Source organism: Panthera tigris, chromosome C1 (assembly GCF_018350195.1).
Source record: "Panthera tigris isolate Pti1 chromosome C1, P.tigris_Pti1_mat1.1, whole genome shotgun sequence".
In the NCBI taxonomy this organism is placed as follows: Eukaryota; Metazoa; Chordata; class Mammalia; order Carnivora; family Felidae; genus Panthera; species Panthera tigris.
In genome coordinates, this window is record NC_056667.1 from 196,437,146 (window position 1) to 196,451,603 (window position 14,458).

A 14,458-nucleotide genomic window follows, 5' to 3' on the forward strand; every position below is an offset into this window, starting at 1 on the left:
ATGACAACTTCCCATTGGGATGGACCTTCCCTTTTTGCCACCATAAAGCTTTCCCACTCCTCTACCTGCCTTTGAATCTCTGCCAAATGCAAGCAGTGGTGGTGGATGACTCTCTTGCTGTCGATAAGTAGTTATTCTTCTCATTTGGGTGACCTTTGTTTATCTCTACAGAGATTGTTAGGTCTGGGTTCATATAAAGCACCTGAATAAAGAAAAATAAATTAGGATTAAGGATTTTCAGTATGATGGTGATGCTTGTCATCAGGAACATTTACGTCTTTTTTTTTCCTTTCATTTATTTTTTAAATTTACATCCGAGTTAGTTAGCATATAGTGCAATAATGCTTCCAGTACAATCCAGTGATTCATCCCCTACATATAACAGACACCCAGTGCTCATCTCAACAAGTGTCCTCCTTAATATCCTTGCCTTAATTTAGCCCATCCCCAAACCCACAACCTCTCCAGCAACCCTCAGTTTGTTCTCTATAGAGTCTCTTATGTTTTGTCCCCCTCCCTGTTTTCATATTGTTTCCCTTACCTTATGTTCATCTCTTTTGTATCTTAAATTCCACATATGAGTGAAGTCATATGATATTTGCCTTTCTCTGACTAATTTTTCTTAGCATAATACACTCTAGTTCCATCCATGTAGTTGTAAATGGCAAGATTTCATTCTTTTTGATTGCCAAGTAGTACTCCATTTATATATATGCACATCTTCTTTATCCATTCATCTATCAGTGGACATTTGGGCTCTTTCCATAATTTGACTATTGTCGAGAGCACTGCTATAAACATTGGGGTGCATATTCCCTTTCAAAACAGTACACTTGTATCCTTTGGATAAATACCTAGTAGTGCAATTGCTGGGTCATAGGGTAGTTCTATTTTTAGTTTTTTGAGGAACCTCTATACTGTTTTCCAGAGTGACTGCACTTGTTTGCATTCCCACCCACAGTGCAAAGGGTTCCCCTTTCTCCACATCTTCACCAACATCTGTTGTTAATGTTAGTCATTCTGACAGGTGTGAGGTGGTATCTCATTGTGGTTTTGATTTGTATTTCCCTGATGATGAGTGATGTTGAGCATTTTTTCATGTGTCTCTTAGCATGTGGATGTCTTCTTTGGAGAAGTGTCTACTCATGTCTCTTGCCCATTTCTTCAGTGGATTATTTGTTTTTTGAGTGTTGAGTTTGATAAGTTCTCTATAGATTTTGGATACTAACCCTTTATCTGATATGTCATTTGCAAATATTTTCTCCCATTCCTTTGGTTTCCTTTTTTTTTTTTTTTTTGCTGGTTAGTTTTGCTGATTGTTTCCTTCGCTGTGTAGAAGCTTTTTATCTTGATGAAGTCCCAATAGTTTATTTTTGCTTTTGTTTCCCTTGCCTCTGGAGACATGTTGAGTAAGAAGTTGCTGTGGCTGAGGTCAAAGAGGTTTTTGCCTGCTTTCTTTAGGATTTTGATGGCTTTCTGTATTACATTTAGATCTTTCATCCATTTTGAGTTTATTTTTGTGTATGGTGTAAGAAAGTGGTCCAGGTACATTTTTCTGCATGTTGCTGTCAAGTTTTCCCAGAACCATTTGCTGAAGAGACTGTCTTTATTCCATTGGATATTCTTGCCTACTTTGTCAAAGATTAGTTGGCCTTACGTTTCTGGGTCCATTTCTAGATTCTCTATTCTGTTCCATTGATCTAAGTATCTATGCCAGTACTGTACTTTCTTGATGATTACAGCTTTGTAATACAGCTTGAAGTCCAAGATTGTGATGCCTCCAGCTTTGGTTTTCTTTTTCAGGATAGCTTTGGCTATTTGGGGGTATTTTCTGGTTCCATACAAATTATAGGATTGTTTATTCTAGCTCTGTGAAGAATGCTGGTGATATTCTGATATAGGTTGCATTAAATATATCAATTGCTTTGGGTAGTATTGACATTTTAACAGTATTTCTTCTTCCAATTCATGAGAATGGAATATTTTTCCTTTTTTGTGTGTGTGTCTTCAGTTTCTTTCATAGGCTTTCTCTAGTCTTCAGTGTATAGATTTGTCACCTCTTTAATTAGGTTTATTCCTAGGTATTTTATGGTTTTTGGTGCAATTGTAAATGGGATCTATTCCTTGATTTCTCTTTCTGTTGCTTCATTATTGGTTTATAGAAGTGCAACTGATTTCTGTGCATTGATTTTATATCCTGTGACTTTGCTGAATTCATGGATAAGGGAACATTTTCTTTTTAAAAAAAAATTTTTAATGTTTATTTCTGAGACACAGAGAAACAGAGCATGAGTGGGGAGGGGCAGAGAGAGAGGGAGACAGAGAATTGGAAGCAGGCTCCAGGATCTGAGCTGTCAGCACAGAGCCTGACACGGGGCTCAAACTCACAAACCATGAGGTCATGACCTGAGCCGAAGTCAGTCGCTCAACTGACTGAGCCACCCAGTGCCCCAACATTTTCATCTTCTAATGGCATAGGCATTCTCTTTAAGGTAGTAGTTATACTTAAAAATGATTTGTTGATTCATTCACTAAGTGCTTATGGCTTGTAAGACTATATTAGCAGGGTTGACTTTTTGTATGAGAAAAAGCTACTAAAATATAGTACAAATACATTAAATATTTATGCATAGTATATTCTTTTTAAGTGCATTAAAATTTTTAACATAATACCTACAACATGATAGAAAATTTGGGTCTTACAAAAATGCTAAAGTGCAAAATAAAGTGAATTCCTTTTTACTAGTATTTCTCTTAATTTTTTCCCTATAAGTTTGTACCCTTTCTTTGATCAACATCTCCCCAATGTCCCTACCTCCAGCCCCAAAGACCATTCTACTCTTTGCTTCTATGAGTTTTTTATTTTTTAGATTCACACATATAAATTATATCATACAGTATTTTTTCCTGTCTGATTTATTTCACTTAGCATGATTTTCTCAAGACCCATCTATGTTGTGACAAATGGCAGAGTGTCCTCCTCTCTTATATCTGAATGCTAACCCACGCGTGTGTGTGTGAGTGTGTGGGTGTGTGTGTACACCACATCTTGTTTATTCATTAATCTATTGACAGAGGCCTAGGTTGTTTTCATACCTTACCTATTATGAAAAATGCTGTAATGAACAGGGAGTACAGATATCTTTTCAAGATCTTGTTTTCATTTCCTTTTGGTATATGTCAGAAGTAGAGTTGTTGCTTCATATGGTAGTTCTATTTTTATTTTATTTTAAAAATTTTTATGTTTATTTCTGACACAGAGAGAGACAGAGCATGAGTGGGGGAGGGGCAGAGAGAGAAGGAGACACAGAAGCAGATGCAGGTTCCAGGCTCTGAGCTGTCAGCACAGAGCCCGATGTGGGGCTCGAATTCACAAACCATGAGATCATGACCTGGGCCAAGGTTGGTCACTTAACCGACTGAGCCACCCAGGCGCCCCTATTTGTATTTTTTTGAAGAAATTTTCATCCTATTTTTCATAGTGGCTGCACCAGTTTACATTCTCATTCACAGTGCACAAGTGTTCCCTTTTCTCCAAAGCCTTACTAACAATTATTATCTGTTGTCTTCTTGGTGATAGCCATTGTAACAAATAGGAGATGGTATTGCATTGTGGTTTTGATCTCCATTTTCCTGGTGATTAATGATGTTGAGAATCTTTTCATGTACCTGTTGGCTATTTGTATGTGTTCTTTAGAAAAATATATATTCCATACATTTGCCCACGTTTTAATTGAGTTATTTATTTATTTTCGTAACTGAGCTGTATGAGTTCTTCATATATTTAAATATTTACCCTTTATCAGATATGTGGCTTGTGAATATTTTCTTCCATTCCACAGGTTGCCTTTTCATTTTGTTGATTGTATTTTGCTGTTCAGAGGCTTTTTAATGTAGTCTCACTTGACTTTGCTTTTGTTTCTTGTGCTTTTGATGTCATATCCAAAAAAATCATTGGCAAGACCAATGTTAAGAAGCTTTTTCTTATGTTTTCTCTGGGAGTTTCATGGTTTCAGGTCTGAAGTTTAATCAATTTTGAGTTAGTTTTTATGAATAGTGTCAGATGAGTATACAGTTTCATTTCCTGTATGTGGTTATCCAGTTTTCCTAAAACCATTTATTAAAGAGACTTTTTTTCCCCATTGAATATTCTTGGATTCCTTATAAAATGCTAGTTGATTGCATATATGGGAGTTTATTTCTAGGCTCTCTATTCTGTTCCTTTAGTCTATGTGTCTATTTTTATGTCAGTACTATACTGTTTTGATTACTGTAGCTTTGTAGTATGCTTTGAAATCAAAAGTGTGATACCTTCAGCTTTGTTCTTTTATTCTTGGGATTGCTGTGGCTATTTGCATCATTGCAGTTTTATACAAATTTTAGGATTTTTTTCCTATTTCTGTGAAAAATGCTGTTAGAATTTTGATAGAGGTTATATTGAATCTATAGATGGCTTTGGGTAGTATGGGCATTTTAACAATATTAATTCTTCTCAGTACTTGGGAACAGAATATCTGTATCTTCCTTAGTTTCTTTCATCAATGTTTTGTAGTTTTCATTGTACAGATCTTTCACTTCCTTGATTAAATTTATTCCTAAGTATTTTATTTTTTGTTATGCTATTGTGAATGGGATTGCATTCTTTATTTCTTTTTTATTCATTTTATTGTTTGTGTATAGAGACACAATTGACTTTTTGTATTTTGATTTTATATTCTGAATCTTTACTGAACTTGTTGATTAGTTCTAACAGTGTTTTTCATTGAGTCTTTTGGGTTTATATATAAATAAGATCATTTCACCTGCAAATAAGGTAATTTTATTTTTTTTTTCCTATTTGGATGCTTTTCAGTTCTCATTGACTTTTGGCTTTGGGGGCAATGTCATCTTTTCAATATGAAAGAAAGGAGCAAGTTCAACACAAAAATAGAGATTTGAATTGCAGAATAGGATTAAACCAAGGGCTGGTTGTGGGGGGGAGGCAAAAGCAAAAGGAAGAAATGAGATGTTGCCAAGAGACAGAGGGTCTCTTGTCTCTTTACCTTTAGTAAATGAGTCAAATATTTAGATGGCAGTACACATCTTTTTTTTTTTAAGGTTTATTTCTTTTGAGAAAGACAGAGAGAATACAAGTGGGGGGGCAGAGAGAGAAAGAGACAGAAAATCTCAAGTAGGGTTGAGATGCAGAGTTGGAACTCAGGAAACTGTGAAATCATGACCTGAGCTGAAACCAAGAATTGTACGCTTAACCAACTGAGCCACTCAGGCACCCCACATATATATACAGCAGGGCTAGTATTCTGGGGGAAGTAAGAAAAGTTCAGGATGTGGAAGGACTTTCTAGAAGCTTGGGGACTAAGGCTAGTCTCTTTCCACTCTTGACCCCCTTCTCTGATCAGTGAAATAAGGAATCCATTTGGTGCTTTTTATTTCTTGATCTTGCCTGATTGCTCTAGCTAGGACCACCAGTACTATGTTGAATAAGAGTGATGAGAGTGGGCAGCCTTGCCTGGTTCCTGATATTAGAAGAAAACCTTCAACCTTTCACAATTTAGTCTGATGTTAGCTATGGGTTTCTTGTATATGGCTTTTATTATGTTGAGGTATATTTTTTCTCTACCCAATTTATTGATTTTTTTTATGAAAGGATGTTGAGGCTTGTTAAGTGCTTTTCTTACATCTTTTGAGATCATCATATGATTTTTATCCTTCATTCTTTTTTTATGTTTCTTTTCTTTCTATAATTTATTTATTTTTTATAATTTATATCCAAGTTAGCACATGGTGCAACAATGATTTCAGGATGAGATTCCTTAAGCCTCTTACCATTTAGCCCATCCCCTGTCCCACAAGCCCTCCAACAACCCTCTGTTTGTTCTCTGTATTTAAGAGTCTCTTATGTTTTGCCTCCCTCTCTGATTTTATATTATTTTTTCTTCCCTTTTGTTCATCTGTTTTATATCTTAAAGTCCTCATATGAGTGAAGTTATATGATTTTTGTCTTTCTCTGACTAATTTTGCTCAGCATAATACCCTCTAGTTCCATCCACATGGTTGCAAATGGCAAGATTTCATTCTTTTTGATTGCTGAGTAATACCCCATTGTATATACATATACCACATCTTCTTTATCCATTCATCCATTGATGGACATTTGGGCTCTTTCCATACTTTGGCTATTGTTGATAGTGCTGCTATAAACATTGGGGTGCATGTGTCCCTTCAAAACAACATACCTGTATCCCTTGGATAAATGCCTAGTAGTGCAATTGCTGGGTCATAGGGTAGTTCTACTTTTAATTTCTTGAGGAAGCTCCATACTGTTTTCCGAGGGGCTGCACCAGTTTGCATTCCCACCAGTAGTGCAAAAGAGATACTTTTTCTCCTCATCCTCACCAACATCTGTTGTTGCCTGAGTTGTTAATGTTAGTCATTCTGACAGGTGTGAGGTGCTATCTCATTGTGGTTTTGATTTGTATTTCCCTGATGATGAATGATGTTGAGCATTTTTTCATGTGTCTGTTAGCCATCTGGATGTCTTCTTTGGAGAGGTGTCTATTCATGTCTTTTGCCCATTTCTTCAATGGATTATTTGTTTTTTGGGTGTTGAGTTTGATAAGTTCTCTATAGATTTTGGATATTAACCCTTTATCTGATATGTCACTTGCAAATATTTTCTCCCATTCCTTTGGTTTCCTTTTAGTTTTGCTGATTGTTTCCTTTGCTGTGAAGAAGCTTATTATTTTGATGAGGTCCTAATAGTTCATTTTGGCTTTGGTTTCCCTTGCCTCCGGAGATGTGTTGAGTAAGAGGTTGCTGTGACTGAGGGCAAAGAGGTTTTTGCCTGCTTTCTCCTTGAGGATTTTGATGGTTTCCTGTCTTACATTTAGGTCTTTCATCCATTTTGAATTTACTTTTGTGTACAGTGTAAGAAAGTTTTCCAGGGTTCATTCTTCTGCATGTTGCTGTCCAGTTTTCCCAGCACCATTTGCTGAAGAGACTTTCTTTATTCCATTGGGTATCTTTCCTGCTTTGTCAAAGATTAGCTGGCCATATGTTTGTGGGTCCATTTCTGGGTTCTCTATTCTGTTCCATTGATCTGAGTGTCTGTTTTTGTGCCATACTGTCTTGATGATTACAGCTTTGTAATAAATCTTGAAATCTGGGATTGTGTTGCTTCTAGCTTTGGTTTTCTTTTGCAAGATTGCTTTGGCTATTCAGGGTCTTTTCTGGTTTCATACAAATTTTAAGATTATTTGTTCTAGCTCTGTGAAGAATGCTGGTATTATTTTGGTAGGTATTGCATTGTATACGTAGATTGCTTTGGGTAGTATTGACATTTTAATAGTATTTTTTCTTCCTATCCAGGAGCATAGACTATTTTTCCATTTTTTTGTGTCTTCAATTTCTTTCATAAGCTTTCTATAGTTTTCAGTGTATAGATTTTTTACCTCTTTGGTTTGATTTATTCCTAGGTATTTTATGGTTTTTGGTGCAATTATAAATGGGATCTATTTCTTGATTTCTCTTTCTGTTGCTTCATTATTGGTGTATAGGAATGCAACCAATTTCTATGCATTGATTTTATATCCTGCAACTTTGCTGAATTCATGGATCAGTTCCAGCAGTTTTTTGGTGGAATCTTTTGGGTTTTCCATATAGAGTATCATGTCATCTGCAAAGAGTGTAAGTTTGACCTCCTCTTAGCTGATTTGGATACCTTTTATTTCTTTGTGTTGTCTGATTGCTGAGGCTAAGACTTCCAATACTATGTTGAATAACAGTGGTGAGGGTGGACATCCCTGTTTTGTTCCTGATCGTAAGGGGAAATCTCTCAGTTTTTCCCCATTGAGGATGATATTAGCGGTGGGTCTTTCATATATGGCTTTTATGATCTCGAGGTATGATCCTTCTATCCTTACTTTCTTGAGGGATTTTTATCAAGAAAGAGTGCTGTATTTTGTCAAAATACTTTCTCTGAATCTATTGAGAGGATCATGTGGTTCTTGTCCTTTTTTTATTGATGCAATGTATCACATCGATTATTTTGCAGATATTGAACCAGACCTGTATCCCAAGTATAAATCCCACTTGGTCACGGTGAATAATTTTTTTAATGTATTGTTGGATCTTGTTGGCTAGTATCTTGTTGAGGATTTTTGTGTCCATGTTCATCAGGGAAATTGGTCTATAGTTCTCCTTTTTGTGGGATCTCTGTCTGGTTTTGGAATCAAGGTAACGCTGGCTTCACAGAGTTTGGAATTTTTCCTTCCATTTCGATGTTTTGGTACAGCTTCAAGAGAATAGGTGTTAAATCTTCTTTAAATGTTTGGTAGAATTCCTCTGGAAAGCCATCTGGTCCTGGACTCTTGTTTTTGGGGAGATTTTTGATTACTACCTCGATTTCTTTACTAGTTATGGATCTGTTCAAATTTTCTATTTCTTCCTGTTTCAGTTTTGGTAGTTTATATGTTCCTAGGAATTTGTCCATTTCTTCCAGATTGCCCATTTGATTGGCGTTTAATTGTACATAATATTCTCTTATTATTATTTGTATTTTTTCTGTGTTGGTTGTGATCTCTCCTCTTTTATTCTTGATTTTATTTGTTTGTTTGGGTCCTTTCCTTTTGGTTTTTGACCAAACTGGCTAGTGGTTTATCAATTTTATTAATTCTTTCAAAGAACCAGCTTCTGGTTTCATTGATCTGTTCTACTTTTGTTGTTGTTTTTGTTGTTGTTTGTGTTTTTTTTTTTTTTTTTTTGGTTTTGATAACATTGATTTCTGCTCTAATCTTTATTATTTCCTATCTTCTGCTGGTTTGGGGTTTTATTTGCTGTTCTTTTTCCAGCTATTTAAGGTGTAAAGTCAGGTTGTATATCTGTGACCTTTCTTCCTTCTTTAGGAAGGCCTGGATTGCTATATACTTCCTCTTATGACCGCCTTTGCTCCATCCCAGAGGTTTTGGGTTGTGGTGTTATTATTTTCATTAGCTTCTATGTACTTTTTAATTTCCTCCTTAACTTTTTGGTTAGACTTTTCATTCTTTAGTAGAATGGTTTAGTCTCTAAGTATTTGTTATCTTTCCATATTTTTGTCTTGCGGTTGATTTCAAGTTTCATAGCATTGTGGTCTGAAAATATTCATGGTATGATCTCGATCTTTTTGTACTTGTTGAAGGTTGATTTCTGTCGCAGTATGTGATCTATTCTGGAGAGCATTTCATGTGCACTGGAGAAGAATGTGTATTCCACTACTTTAGGATGAAATGTTCTGAATATATCTTTTAAGTCCATCTGGTCCAATGTGTCATTCTAAGCCATTGTTTCCTTGTTGATTTTCTGTTTAGATGATCTGTCCATTGTTGTAAGTGGGGTGTTGAAGTCCCCTACTAATATGGTATTATTATCAATGAGTTTCTTTATGCTTGTGATTAATTTGTTTATACATTTGTGTGCTTTCACATTTAGAGCATAAATGTTTACAATTGTTAGATCTTCTTCGTGGATAGACCCCTTAATTATGATATGATTCCAGTCTCCATCTCTTGTTACAGTTTTTAAAGTCTACATTGTTTGATATAAGTGTGGCTACTCTGGCTTTCTTTTGGTGACCATTAGCTTGATAGATAGTTCTCCATCCCCTTACTTTCAATCTGAAGGTGTCTTTAGATCTAAAGTGGGTCTCTTGTAAATAGCATATAGATGGATCTTATTTTCTTATCCATTCTGTTACCCTATGTCTTTTGATTGGAGCATTGAGTCCATTGACATTTAGAGTGAGTGGTGAAGGATATGAATTTATCGCCATTATGTTGCTTGTAGAGTTGAAGTTTCTGGTGGTGTTCTCTGGTCCTTTCTAGTTATTGTTGCTTTTGGTCTTTTTTTTCCCCATCTTTTCTCCCCTCAGAGAGTCCCCCTTAAAAGTGGTCATGAACTCCTTTAATTTTTGTTTGTCTGGGAAGCTTTTAATCTCTCCTTCTATTTTGAATGACAGACTTTCTGGATAAAGAATTCTTGGCTGCATATTTTTCTGATTCAGCACAATGAATATATCCTGACACTCCTTTCTGGCCTGCCAAGTTTCTGTGGATAGGTCTGCTGCAGACCTAATCTGTCTTTCCTTGTAGGTTAAGGACTTTTTTTTTACCTTGCTGTTTTCATGATTCTTTCCTTGCCTGAGTATTTTGTGAATTTGACTGTGATATGCCTTGTTGATTGTCAGTTTTTGTTGAATCTAATAGGAGTCTTCTGTGCTTCCTGGATTTTGATGTCCGTGTCTTTCCCCACGATAGGAAAGTTTTCTGCTATGATTTGCTCACATAACTCTTCCACCCCTTTTTCTGTCTCTTAATCTTCTGGGACCCCTATGATTCTGATGCTGTTCCTTTTTAATAAGTCAATGATTTCTCTAATTCTTAAATTGTGCTCTTTTGCCCTATCTCCCTCTTTTTCTCTGCTTCATTGTTCTCCATAAGTTTGTCTTCTATATCACTGATTCATTCCTCTGCCTCATCCATCCTTGTCGCTGTGGTATCCATTCGAGATTGCAGCTCAGTTATAGCATTTTTTATTTCATCCTGACTAGCTTTTATCTCCACAGAAAGGGATTCTAATCTGTTTTCAAACCCAGCTAGTATTCTTATTCTCGTGATTCTAAATTCTGGTTCAGATGTATTGCTTATATCTGTGTTGATTAAATCCCTGGCTGTCATTTCTTCCTGGCCTTTCTTTTGGGGCGAATTCCTTCATTTCATCACTTCAAAGGAAGAAAAGGAATTAATACAGTAAAAGAAAAATTAAAAAACTAAAAACAACACAAAAAATCAAATAAAGGATGCTAGATCCTAGGTGTGTTCTGGTCTGGTTGTTGAAAGGAGCTTGATAGATTAGAGAAAAAAGGGAAAGATAAAAGCAAAAAAAAAAAAAAAGGAAAATGTTTGAAAATTTGAAAAAATGATTACAATGAAATAGAATAAAATGAAATGATGGAAGTAAAAATATAGAATTTGAAAAATTTACCAAAAGGTAAAAATAAAGTAGAAAAAAAATAAAAATATTTTTAATAGAAATGGAAAATAAAAATAAACATTTTCTCTTTCTGTATTCAAGAATAAGAAAAGAAAAAAAAACCCAGCAAACAGACTGAAGTACGATTGAAATTACATCAATTTCCCCTAGAAGTCGAACTATGAAGCACATTATAGTCTGTAAACTAAGCAGGTGGAGAGACTTATGTTTTTCCTGAAGAGCGATGTTGGCCCATTTGCATGGGGCTTAGTGTAATGGCTCCATTCTCCACTAGATGGTGCTGTTTAGCTTACTGGGGTGAATTGTTGTGGTGTCTGTAGGTGTTTTTGTGCATGCACAGGAAAGGTGAAAATGGCATCACCCAGCTACCCCATCTCTAGTATCAGAACTTTGCTCTCCCTGACCAGCAATCATACACCCCTCCTTTGTCTCCAGATTCTGTACACTCCCTGCTTTTACATCATCCATGGCTAACCCATCAGGTTGCCAAGTGGCACCTCCCTCCTGAGTTTTATCTCATATGCGGCTGTGTTTCCCAACCCCACACTTCTGAACGATTGCAACTTTGACTTGCTTAGACCTTTTGGGGGAGGGTCTCACTGAGCAATTGCCAGGTGCTGGCCCGCCCCCAGAAACATTCAGGAGACCACGCTGCTGCTGATGTACAGAGACTGTGGCTAGGTGCCAGCCCACCTCAGAAAAAGTTCATGGAACTGTGTAGCAGCAGCATTTCAGGTATTGTGGAAAATCACAACACACATCGTGCCAGGCTTCTCCCTTAACATCCTTGTTCCAGCACCAGTGAATGTGATTGTTTTCTGGGGTCTACTGGGACCTTTGCCTGTGGGGGCTGCGCAGCTTCTACAAAATGTCCTCCCAGCAAGGGAACCACTTCTCCCAAGTGGCCCGAGGACCCCCGAGGACCTCACTCTCTGCTCCTGGGGATTCACCATTCCCACCAGAAGACTCTGTGCTCCTCCTGTTTATAGAGTCTTGATGGAATTTAAACCCTCTCCTTTCTCCTTTTTCCCTTTTTTGTTCAGTCCCTTATGTGCTCTTTATTTTCTCTCTAGCTGCTTTTGGGCGGGGGTGATGCTTTCTGTACTCTCCCCCAATCTCCGTCCTTTCTCCGCCAGCAAAAACAGCTCCTTGCCCTCTGTGGCTTTCTCCCCCAGTTCACCTCTCTGTGCCATGTACCTGCTGAGTCTCTGGTTCAGGTTGTGCAGATTGTTGTATTGATTCTCAAGTCCGTTTTCTGGGCCAACTGGATGGTTTAGTGTTGATCTGGCTGTATTTCAGGGATGAGAGACGCAAAAAAATCTTCCATGCTGTTCCATCATCTTGGCCCCTCCCTTATCTTTCATTATTTAATTGAATGTTATCATATTTGTTGATTTGCTAATGTTGAACTAACCTTGCATCTCAGGAATAAATTTCACTTGATCACGGTGTATGATTGTTTTAATGCATTGTTGTGAAGCCAGTTTGCTAGTGTTCTGTTGCAAATATTTGCACCTTTCTTCATCAGGGATATTGATCTATAGTTTTCTTGTAGTAGTATATTCTGGTTTTTGTAGCAGGGTAATGTTGGCCTTGAAAGATGAGTTTAGAAGTGCACCATCCTCTTTAATTTTTTGGAAGAGTTTGAGAAGGATTATCATTAATTTTTCTTTAAATATTTGGTAGGATTCATCAATGAAGCTATTTGGTCCTGGCCCTTTCTGTGTTGGGAGGTTTTTGGTTACTGATTCAGTATCCTTAATTGTTATTAGTCTGTTCAGATTTTTCATTTCATGATTTAATCTTGGTAGATTGTATGTTTCTTGAAATTTATCTATTCTTCTAGGGTATACACTTTGCATGTAATTGTTCATTGTAGTCTCTATGGTTATATGTATTTCTGTGCTTAGTTGTATCTCTTGTTTCAATTCTGATTTTATATATTCATCATCTCTTTTTTTTGTCTTAGTCTAACTAAAGGTTGGTCAATTTTGTTTGTATTTTGAAAAAAACACTGTAAATTCTTATCTTTTCCATTGTTTTTATGGTTTCTGTTTCATTTATTTCTTTTCTGATCCTTTTATTTTCTTCCTTTTCCTAATTTTGGTCTTAATTTTTCTTCTTTTTCTAGTTCTTTGAGGTATAAAGTTAGATCGGTAATTTGAGATATTTCTTTTTTCTTAATAAATGCATTTGTCACTATAAACTTCCCCCTAAGAGCAGCTTTTATTAGCATCCTCTAGGTTTGGGTGTATTGTGTTTCAATTTTTGTTTGTTTAAAGATTTTGTTTTATTTCACTTTTGATTTATTTTTCAACCCATTGGTTGTTTAAGGGTATGTTTAGTTTCTACATGTTTTAAAATTTCTGGCTTTCCTTTTGTTGATTTCTCATTTCATAATATTGTGATCAGAAAATATAGTTGGTATTATTTCAGTCTTTTTAAATTTTCTGACTTGTTTTGTGTCTTACTCTATGATCTATCCTGCAGAATGTTCTTTGTGCATTTGAGAAGAATGTGTTTTGGATGGAATGTCCTCTTTATGTGTTTTAGGTCCATTTGGTCTAACGTATAATTCAAGTCTAATGTTTCCCTTTTTATTTTCTGTCTGGATTATCTATCCATTGCTAAAAGTGGGATATTGAAGTCCCTTATTTTATTGTGGTCTATTTGTTCTTCACATCTGTTGATTTTCACTTAATATGTTTAGGTAATTTGATAATGGCTGTGCACATATTTGCAATTGTTAAATCTTGATAAACTGATATCTTTATCACTATATAATGGTCATCTCTACCATTTTTGGCTTAAATTCCATTTTGTCTGATATAAGTGTCTTCTTGCTTTCTTTTGGTTTCTGCTTGCATGTGATATCTTTTCCCATCCTTTTACTCTGAGCCTATGTATATACTTAAAGTTGAGGTGAGCCTCTTATAGATAGCGTATAGTTTTTTTATCATTGATCTACTGTGCATCTTCTGATTGGAGAATTCAGTCATTTACTCCATTTACATTTGGAGTAATTATTGGTATGTAAGAACTTACTAATATCTCCTAATTAATTACTTTTTGGCTGTTTTGTAGTTTTATAACTTTTTTCCTTTTCTTGCTGCCTACCTTTGTGAATTGGTGCTGTCCTATGAGGGTATTATCTGATTCCCTTGTCTTTATCTCTTGTGGATCTGCTATAAGTTTTTGCTTTATGGTTATCATGAGGCTAACATAAAATGTCATATAGGTATAATAGTCCATTATATGTTGATAGAACCTTAACTTCAGGTGCATACAAAACCTTGACCCTTTTACCTCCCACCCCTTTATGTTTTTGATGTCACAATTTATTTCTTTTTTGTGTTGTGTATTTGTTAAGAAATTATAGTAGCTATAGTTACTTTTAATACTCTTTTCCTTTAACTTTTTTAATACAGTT

At 35.9% G+C, this 14,458-nt stretch overlaps 1 protein-coding gene across 2 annotated transcripts in view; it reads left to right on the top strand.

Moving 5' to 3' along the window:
* Window positions 1–14,458, top strand: part of SPAG16 (sperm associated antigen 16) — a 1,018,955-nt gene that overhangs the window by 61,801 nt on the left and 942,696 nt on the right. The window lies entirely within an intron of this gene.